The sequence below is a fragment of the Peromyscus leucopus genome, chromosome X (genome assembly GCF_004664715.2).
Source record: "Peromyscus leucopus breed LL Stock chromosome X, UCI_PerLeu_2.1, whole genome shotgun sequence".
In the NCBI taxonomy this organism is placed as follows: Eukaryota; Metazoa; Chordata; class Mammalia; order Rodentia; family Cricetidae; genus Peromyscus; species Peromyscus leucopus.
This window is the reverse complement of record NC_051083.1, coordinates 22302151-22312384: the sequence shown is the minus strand read 5'-3', so window position 1 is coordinate 22312384 and position 10234 is coordinate 22302151. Positions and strand designations below refer to the sequence as shown.

At 41.3% G+C, this 10234-nt stretch overlaps 1 long non-coding RNA gene across 1 annotated transcript; it reads left to right on the top strand.

Moving 5' to 3' along the window:
- Nucleotides 1–341: 341 nt before the first annotated feature.
- LOC114702892 lies at nucleotides 342–8569 on the top strand. The gene is made up of 4 exons (XR_005089996.1): nucleotides 342–488; nucleotides 1016–1201; nucleotides 5394–5507; nucleotides 5785–8569. It is a non-coding gene; the product is annotated as an uncharacterized LOC114702892 (long non-coding RNA).
- Nucleotides 8570–10234: the final 1665 nt, after the last annotated feature.

The following is a 10234-nucleotide window of genomic DNA, read 5'->3' as shown; positions in this document are numbered from 1 at the left end:
AGAGCATCCAAGAGGGGTCCTGATGCGAGACGAAGGTATGGTGGACCTGCCGGAAGGACCTTCCTGGCCCGGGAATCACCCCGCTTCACACAAATCCAGGTTCCACGATGCGGGGAACACCTAGCTTGGATAGGGTCTCAGTGAGGAGTCGTGGCCCCTTAGCCGGACCCTGTGTAGCCTGTTGGTCCTCCCCTCTCCTCGATTTGCACAGTCCCTGCCCGAGGGGCGGGTGGAGGAGGGAGGGAAGCAGGGAGAGCAAGGGAGGGAAGAAGGGAGGCTGAGCAGCCGGGAGACTCCCAGCCACCAGCAAGGTCCTCCCTGGGGCGGGGCGGCTGGGGTTGGGGGAGGGGGCTGGCGAGACCGGGAGAACTTGGCTGGCTGGCTGACTGAATGGGGATGCTTGGTGTGGTGGCTGTTCTTGCCAGGACAATAGCTGGCTGACAAAATCAGGCTCAGGCCTTTCTGACTTGAGAGAAGCCTGCGTGGAGGTGAGGAGAAGTAGCCGAGTAGCTTAGGCTACTCGTGTAGAGAGGGCAGGACTTGTAAAGGTCTGGGGTCTGGTTTTGGACAAAGACTTGGTGGAAATATCTCAGGCTTGGCATGGGAAGGCTTGGAAGACAGGGTAGATAACCTTATTTAGAATGGAGTTTTATGGGCAGGGTCTGGGAGCTGGCTTGGAGGGAGGTGGAGGAGGAGTTCGAGACACCAAGCTCAGAACAGTCCCTGTCAGGATATCTCCAGTGCTACTTCTACCTTTTCTGGGCCAGGAGGCAGGCGTGAATCCATACTTAAGGTTGTGTTCCGGGACAGCAATAAGCAAAAGATGAGAAGAATGCCTGGTGAACACAAATGTGAAGACCAGGGAGTGCATTTCTGTTTTGAATCGGTTTAAATGGGGACCACATGATGCTGTAGTGGTTCCTCTAACTTATAGCATTCAACAATTCCAATTCTCTTGATATAAAAATTGTATTTTATTTGTTTTCTTCCCTCATTTGTTGGTTCATTCATTAAGCACAGCTTTATGTCGGTCCAGTGCTGGCCTCAGATGACTTGGGTGGATCAGACTTGCTGCCTGCACTTATGAAGCCCATGATCTGCCACCAACCCGTGGGCTTGGAAGCCATGCACCTGCAGCTGGATTCCGCTGGGACTTGTGAAATGTAGGTCCCAAGGCCTACTCCCTGGAAATATAAATCTGGTAGGTGGGAGAGGTGTGAAACATTTTTAGAAAAACTTTAGGTGGTTATTTTTATATCTCTAAAATTTGGGCACCATGGTTTAGAAAGGGATAAAATCCTATGCACTGAACATAAATTCACAGTGGAAATTAGAAAATATTTTGGACTGACCTAGAATGAAAATCTTCACCTGAAATCTTGTGAAATACCTCTAGGGCTGCGTGGAGGGAGACTTTTGTAGCTTTAAATTAATCTATCTTAAAAAGGAAGAGCTGGATTTCTGTCTTAAGTTAGAAAAAGATAATAAAGTAGCCTTAAAGGAGGGAAATGGTAGACTTGTTAATGGAATAGAGAATAGAGCCACAGCAGAGATCAGCAGAGTTAATGGTTCTTTGAAGAATCCTTGAGACATCATGATTCAGAAAGTAAGAAAGTATCCGGAACAAAAGGAGCACTACACTATATAACATTAAATTATAAAGAGAGGCTATTGGAATTAGAATTTTATGCTTGCAAATTTGAAATTTTTGATACAGTGGAAAAATTCTTGGCAGATAAAATTTATTCAAAGTCACAGAAAATAGAGAATATCTGAGCAATCATAACTATTAAATAAGCTGAATTTGTAATTTTAAAAGGTTTATACAGAGAAATCTTCAGGAGGCTAGGGAGACGGCCTCAGTGGATAAGAACACTTGTTCTGTAAGCATGAAGACCTGAGTTCAAATCCGCAGCAATCATGTAAAAGTGTGGCATGGCTGTGCCTGCCTGTAACCCTACCATTGGCAGGCAGAGGCAAGGTAATCCATAGAACTTGCTGGCAAGCTTCCAGTTCAGTGAGAGACCCTTTCTCAAGGCATTTATGTGGAGAGCAATAGAGGGAAACATCTGAAGTTCTGCTCTGGCCTCTCTGTGCATGTACACACGTGCACACTCTCCAGGCCCAGAGACTGTTCAATAGTAAGTTCCACAAAATATTCAGAGAACTGCTCCCCTACTCACTTTCTAATTTTATGCGAATTCTTCAGGTGATTGGAGAACAATTATGATTCTCTTAACAGGCGCAAAGGAAAAGTACCATAACCAACAAGCAAAAAGAACTCATAGCAGCCAGGCAGGGGTGGGGGGTGGGGTGGCGCACGCCTTTAATCCCAGTACTTGGGAGGCAGAGCCAGATGGATCTCTGTGAGTTCAAGGCCAGGCCTGGTCTACAGAGCGAGATCTAGGACAGGCTCCAAAACTACACACAGAAACCCTGTCTTGAAAAAAACCAAAAACCAAAAAACCAAAAAAAAAAAAAAAAAAAAAAAAAGAACTCGCGTTAGCAAACTTCAGTTTCCTAAGAATTTAAAGAAGGTTATTACAATACCATGGTTTCAGACTGCACACCTAATGGGGAAATACTGAATGCTTCTTGTGCTGGTTAGCTTTTGTCAAGATACAAACTAGTCACCTGGAAAGAGAGAACTTCAGTTAAGGAATTGCCTCTAGCACACTGGCCTGTGGGCATGTCTGTGGGGCATTTTCTTGATTAGTGATTGATTAGGGAGGGCTCAGACCATTGTGGGAAGTGCCACCCGTGGTATTAGAAAGCAAGTGGAGCAAGCCATGGTCAGTAAGTGGTCTCTGCTTTAGCTCCTGCTTCTATGTTCCTATCCTGACTTCCCTCAGTGATGGCCCTGGAAGTGGAAGACAAAATAAACCTCTCCCTCCTCAAGCTGTTTTTGGCCAGAGTATATTACAGCAGCAGGAAAGCAAAGGAGAACACTTCCTGAGATTGAGAACACGACTAGGCTGCCCACTGCAATCAGTTTTCTTCAAACTGTACTGAAAGTCTTGGCCAGTGCAAGAACAATATAAAAAAGGCTCAAGATAAAAATTGCAGTTCAGGGCATGGGACACCTCCCTATGAGATTTTGGTCAAGGAAGCTCCAGTGTCCCCAAAATAACACAGGCTATCACTCTTGTACTTGGCTCTCCACTGGAACTATCCAGTAAGGTTCTACCACACACTTTCGCTGCAGGGCATAGAGAAATCAGTCTCACACTGAACAGGAACTGTCTTCCTCCTTTCTGGCTGGTTTTCATACTGCCAGAAGGTGCTCACTCGCCTAGTAGCTGAGGAAAAACCACTATCAATGGTCTTACCAAGTGCTGGACCTTGCATGCTACAATTATGATCTGCCAGGCAAGAAGTACCCATTGGTGCAATAGCGGTACACATTTTATGGAGTAACTAAGCACTTTCTGATTGGACTTGAGGCCTTCTCCATAGCGGGGATTTTCATTCCAGGTACTGTAATTCTAGTCAGAATCCCATGGCTGGGAAGGTCATAGACCCTAAGGTAGATCCTGCTATTGTTATTTTGCTAAAGGTCATGCTTTCTAAATATGATCATATTCTATTGCACATGTGTATGGAAGTCTCAAAAATAAAGAAAAGTTTAAGATAAAGAAGAAATTATTTACATTAAACACTATTTTATTTGTATTTCAGTTACACAGAAATAAAGCTCTGATAAAGAGAGAAAAGACATGAGAAAAGTAAGCATGCAAATATTTACAAGTATGACTGAATAGAATATTAAAATGTATTTTAGATGATTAGAATTAGAAAAATTATCAGGGTTATGAGACAGGATTAATACAAAAACTAGGCCTTCCTCCCCTCTAAATGCTCCCAGTAATGAGTTAAAAAGATGAAGAAGAAGACATTATTAAAGTCGTTATTAAAAGTTCTTTGAGGCCGGGCGGTGGTGGCGGCGGCGGCGGCGCACGCCTTTAATCCCAGCACTCGGGAGGCAGAGCCAGGCGGATCTCTGTGAGTTCAAGGCCAGCCTGGTCTCCAAAGCGAGATCCAGGAAAGGCGCAAAGCTACACAGAGAAACCCTGTCTCGAAAAACCAAAACAAAACAAAACAAAAGTTCTTTGAGAATTTCACACATGAATACAATGAAATATGGTATCTACCCCTCTCCCCCTTTTTCTCTCCTACTCTCCCAGCATACCACCTAATACCTCCCCCTCCTAACTTCATGCTATAGTAGTCTAAGTGAGAAGTGTTCCAAATAGGCTCAGGTATTTGAACATTTGTTTCCCCGGTTGGTGGCACTGTTTTGTGGAGACTGAGGTGGTGCAAACTTGCTGGAGGAAGTATGCCACTGGAGGTGGGCTTTGTGATGAAAAGTGTGGTGCCATTTCTAGGTCATTATCTCTGCTTCATGCTTATTATTCAAGATGTCAGCTCTCAGCTTCCTGTTTCTGCCACCATGTCTGCTGCTTGCTACCATACCTCTTCCTCACCATTATGGACTCTTGTCCTTCCGGACCCATAAGCCAAAAATAAATTTTTTCTTCCTTAAGTTGCCTTTGGTCATGGTGTTTTATCATATAAATAGAAAAGTAGCACACACACAACACACACACACACACACACACACACACACACACACACGAACACACACGCATACACACACACACATACACACTCATGTACACATTCCTTGGCTGGAGGGGTATATGTGTGTGTGATAAAGATGTCCCATTGAGGGCTGAACACTCACTCAAGTCTTTTCTTCTCGGCACTCAGACCAGTTAGGCATCTCTGCATTGACTGTAGCCCACTGCAAAAGGAAGCTTCTCTCACCAAAGTGAGAGCACTCTAGGTCTGTAGGTATTTATAGATAAGTAAAAATATTTAGAACACAAATTGACAGCATGGTGATTGGCAACATAATAATAGAAGATTCTACCATTGGATCCAACACTGCTTCAACCATGGGCTTAATTTTTTTATTAGTTCTTTGTGAGTTTCATACAACATGTTTTGATTATATTTACCTTGCCTCAATTTTTCCGGAATCCACCACCTCTTCCCTATCCACCCAACTTTGTATCCTTTTAAAAAACACTCCTCAAGACCAATCTGTGCTGCCCAATGAATTATTCTTGGAGTGTGTAGTCTTTCACTAGAGTATAGTTGACTAACTAGGGGTAACACACTTAGAGAAAACTGTTTCCCCTCTTTCAGAAACTAATACTAAGGGGTTCTCTCTTAGGGCCTATGACCTGTCTAGTCACAGGTTGTTGGCCTGATAATGGTCCTATATATGGGTTTCATCTTGTGGAGTGGGATTTATATCCAATGAGAAATTGGTTGGTTATTCCCATGATGTTGATGTCATAATTGCACTAACGGGCATGTCTTTTCAGGCCAGTTATTATTGTAGCTGACAGGATTCACAGCTGAGTGTGATCGAGAATTACTTTTCTACTCTGGTACTACGCATCATCATGAAAGCTAGCCAACAGGGATGAAGCTTTCAGGTTAGTAACATCTTTATGTTCAATGACTCAAGTATGTGGTATCTTTAGCAACAGGATCTTACTGTCAAGTTCTGGGGTGTAACCAAGAGCAGTGGCAATGGCCTGTATTTTTTTGGGGGGTGGTCTATGGAACATCACTGGCTAACAACTCTGAATCAGTTCTTATCACAACATTTTTCTCTTTTTTAGTTTGTGTGCATGTGTTTATTTTTTAAATTTTTGTTTAAAAATTATTTCCATACAATATATTTTGATCATATTATCTCCCATCCCCCAGCTCTTCCCATATTGTCCCCACATCCTTAACCACACAACTTCATGTGCTCTCTCAAAAAAAACCAAAACAACCCAGGAAAATCAAAAAACAAAAAATCAAAACAGACAAAGAAGAAAATCAACAAGAGAAAATCCAAACCACATCAGTACAAAATCTGAAACAAAATACGCACAAAAAACCATGGAGTTCATTTTGTGTTGGCCAACTATTCCTGAGCATGGGGCCTGCCCTGAAGTGTGGTTGACATTCCCAGTAACACTCCACTGAAGAAAGCTGATTTTCCCCTTCCCAACAGGTATTGACTACAAATAGTTTCTTGGTTAGGGGTGGGATTTTGTATCCACTCCCCTTCTCAGTGCTGAAATTTTGTCTGGTTTGAACTTGTGTAGGTCTTGTGCATGCTGTCACAGTCTCTGTGAGTTCATATGTGGGTCAATTCTGTTGTGGCTGTTTCTTAGCAGTCATCTACCATCCCTAGCTCTTGTAATCTTTCCTCCTTTTCTTTCCCATAGATCACTGATCCTTAAGAGTTTTAATAAAGACATCCCTTTTAGGGCTAAGTGCTCCAAAGCCTCTCTCTGTACATTGTTCCATAGTAGATCTCTTTGTTAATTACTATCTATGGCAAGAAGAAGCTTTTCTAATGAGGACTGAGTGATACTGTGCCCTATGACTATAGCAACATGTCATTAAGAATCATTTGATTGCTATGTTCATTTAGCAGAATGATAGCAGTAGGTTTCCCTAGGCCCATGACCTAGCTAGTCTCAGTTTATTGACCACTTTAACAGTGTCAGATTTAGGTTCCATCACATGGAATGGGACTTAAATTCAATTAAAAAAAAGTGGTTGGTTATTCCTATAACTTTTATGCCACTCTTGCACCAGTGTATCTTGGAGGCACGTCTCTGTTTTAGGTCACAGGGTTTTTAGCTGGGTGAAATTGATGATTATTTTTCTCCTCCAGTAGCATGCAAAGTACCTTGCAGCACTGTGAGTGCCAATAAGTAGGGGTGAAGCTTCTTGTTAGGCACCAACTTCATTTCTCCATGTTAGATGACATAAATAAGTGTTGTCTTCAGCAATAAGGACTTCCCATCAGGTTATGGAGAGTAACCAATAATCTTGACAATAGCCTATTATAGTTGGGAGGGTCTATGAGACTCATTTGGCCAATCACTCAACAAGATGTAACCAATTCCTGATACTGGAAGTTTTACTTAGTGGCATAAGACGTCTAGTTGGGGTATTCTCTCCATGGTGACTCCATTTAAATTCTTTCCACATTTGTATATATTTTAGGAAGCTTCTTCAGGAGTAGGCTTCCATATGGTTTTTCAAGTAGCCATTAGTGTTAGTTGTCAATCCCCATATTCCTTCCTTTACCCTGTGCTCCATTCTCCTCTCCATTTAATCCTCCTATTCTAGTTTCCCTTTGTCTCTGTTATAACACTATATTACTCTATTTCACTTTTCTTGAAAGACCACCCCTCCCCGTGGTCACTTACTAGGTACCTAACCTCTGTGGTTATTTGGATGGAAACACACATATAGAAAACCTAAAAGCTAGCATCATCTTGCAAGAGAAAAGTTGCAATATTGGTTTTGTTTTGTCTTTTTTTCCCCCCAGTCTGGAGTACCTTAGTCAGAATGATTTTTTCCTAGCTCCATCCATTAACCTTCAAATTTCATAATTTCATTTTTCTTAACAAATGAATAGTATTCTGTTGCGTAAATGTACCACACTTTATTATCCATTCATCAGTTGATGGGCATCTAGGTTGTTTCCAATTTCTGGCTATTATGAATAGTGCAGCAACGAACATGCATGAGCAATTATCTCTGTAGTAGGATGTAGAGTCCTTTGGGTATGTGCCCAAGAGTGTTAGAGCTGAGCTTGTGGTAGATTGATTTTCAGCTTTTTGAGAAACCTCCACACTCATTTCCATAGTGGCCATACTAGTTTGCACTCTCACCAATAATGGGTAAATGCTTCCTTTCCCCTGCATTCAAACTAGCGTGTGCTGCCATTTGTTTTATCGATCTTGGCCATTCTGACTGGGGTAAGATAAAATCTCAAAGCCATTTTAATTTGCATTTCCCTGATGGCAAAGGATGTTGAACATTTCTTTAAGTGTTTCTTAGCCATTTGAGTCTCATCTTTGGAGAACTCTGTGTTTAATTCTACATCCCATTTTTAAATTGGGCTATTTGTTTTCTTGATGTTCAGGGCTTTTTTTCCTCCTTTGTTTACTCTAGATATTAACCTTATACCAGATGTATAATTGGTAAAGCTCTTTTCCCATTCTGTAGGCTGCCACATTGGTGGAATGATAGTGTCCTTTGCTGTATAGAATCTTTTTTAGCTTCATTAGGCTCCATTTGTTAATTGTTGGGCTTAATGCCTGTACTATCAATGTCCTGTTCAGAAATTCCTTTCCTATGCCATTGATTTCAAGCTTATTCGCTGCTCTCTTTTCTATTAGTTTTAGAGTATCTGATCTTATGTTGAGGTCCTTGACCCACTTGGAGTTGAGTTTTTTGCAGTGATAAGTATGGATTTATTTGCATTTTTCTATATGCAGCTGTCCAGTTGGACCAGTGCCATTTGTTGAAGATGCTGTCTTTTCCCCAGTGTGTATTTTTGGCTTCTTTGTAAAAATCAGGTGTCTATAGGTGTGTGAAATTATGCCTGAGTCTTCAATTCTGTTCCACTGATCAATGTGTCTTTTTTTTATTATCACATTATAATGCTGTTTTTATTACTATGGTTCTATAGTTTGAAATCTGGGATGGTGATAACCCCAGCAGTTCTTTTATTATTGGGGATAATTTTATTTAACCTATTTTTGCTGTGTTTCTGTAAGAATTTGAAGATTTTTTTTAAATTTATGTGAAGAGATGTGTTGAAATATAGATGAGGATGGCACTGAATCTATAGATTGCTTTTGGTAGGCTGGCCATCTTTACAATATTAATCCTATAGGTCCATGAGCATGGGAGATCTTCCATCTTTATGTGTCTTCTTCAATTTCTTTCTTCAATGTCTTAAAATTTTTATTATATAAGTCTTTCATTGCTTGATTAGAGTTATCTCAAGTTATATTATTTTTTTGACACACTTGTGAAAAGCACCATTTTTTCTGATTTCTTTCTCATTTTGTGTTTAATTTTTATATAGGAGGACTACTGATTTTTATGCGTTAATTTGTACCCTGCTACTTTTCTGAAAGCGTTTATCAGTTGTAGAAGTTTCCTGGTAGAGTCTTTTGGGTCCTTTATGTGTAAAATCATATTTTCTGCAAATAAAGGTACTTTGACTTCTTCCTTTCCAATTTGTATCTCTTGATTTCTTTCAGCTGTCCAATTGCTCTAGCAATGAGTATATCCAACAGGTATGGAGAGAGTGGACATCCTTGTTTTGTTTATGATTTTAGCAGAATTGCCTTGAGTTCTTCATTTAGGATGCTGTTGGCTATGGACTTGCTGTAAACTCCCTTTATTATGTTAAGGTATGTCTCTTGTATCCTCAAGTCTCTCTAAGGCTTTTATCATGATGGAATGTTGGATGTTGTCAAAGATCTTTTCTCCATCCAATAAGAAGATCACGTGGTTTTTGTCTTTTAGTCTGTTTATGTGGTAAGTTATGTTTATTGATTTATGTATGTTGAATTATCTTTGCATCTTTGGGATGAAGCCAACTTGATGGTGGTGGATTGTGGGAGCCCATTCTTGGGTTCCTCGTGGCTTTACCCAGCAGGTCTGAATAGAGGATGATCAGGACCACGGGCTTGAGTGCAGGTGTCTGAGATGGTCTGCACTTGGCTGTGCTGGGGGAGGAAGTCTTTTGCTCCACCCCTTGGCGTCTCTATAAATCCCTGGGGGCAGAGACAGTCGGGGCCATTGGAATAGGTTCCAGGCCCTCTCGAGGCTATCCTTTATTTTCTATCTGTTTATCTCTGCAAGATTCTCCACTATAAATCCTTCTATCTAATATTTCCTGCTGCTTTCACTCAAGAAAACTCTGGGGAACTGTGGGGGTGGTGGGTAAATGCCCCACAGTGGATAATCTTTTCCCCCTTTTATTGAAAATAGATTTTTTTCTCACATAATATAACCTGATTAAGGTTTCCCCTCCCTCTACTTCTCCCAGTTCCTCCCCACCTCTGCTCCCATCTGGATCCACTCCCTTTTTGTCTCTAACTAGAAAAAAAACCAGGCTTCTAAGGGATAATAATAAAATAAAATAAGATAAAATGAAAGAAAAAGTAATGCATCGGAATTGGACAAAATAGAAAAAGAGAAGGAAAAGAGTCCTGGAGAAGGTACAAGATTCAGGGACATACTTGTTTGCACACTCAGGAGTCCCGTTAAAACACTAAACTGGAGGCCACAATATGTATGCTAAGGACCTGGTGTGGACTCACTCAAGCCCTGTGCAGTCTACCTC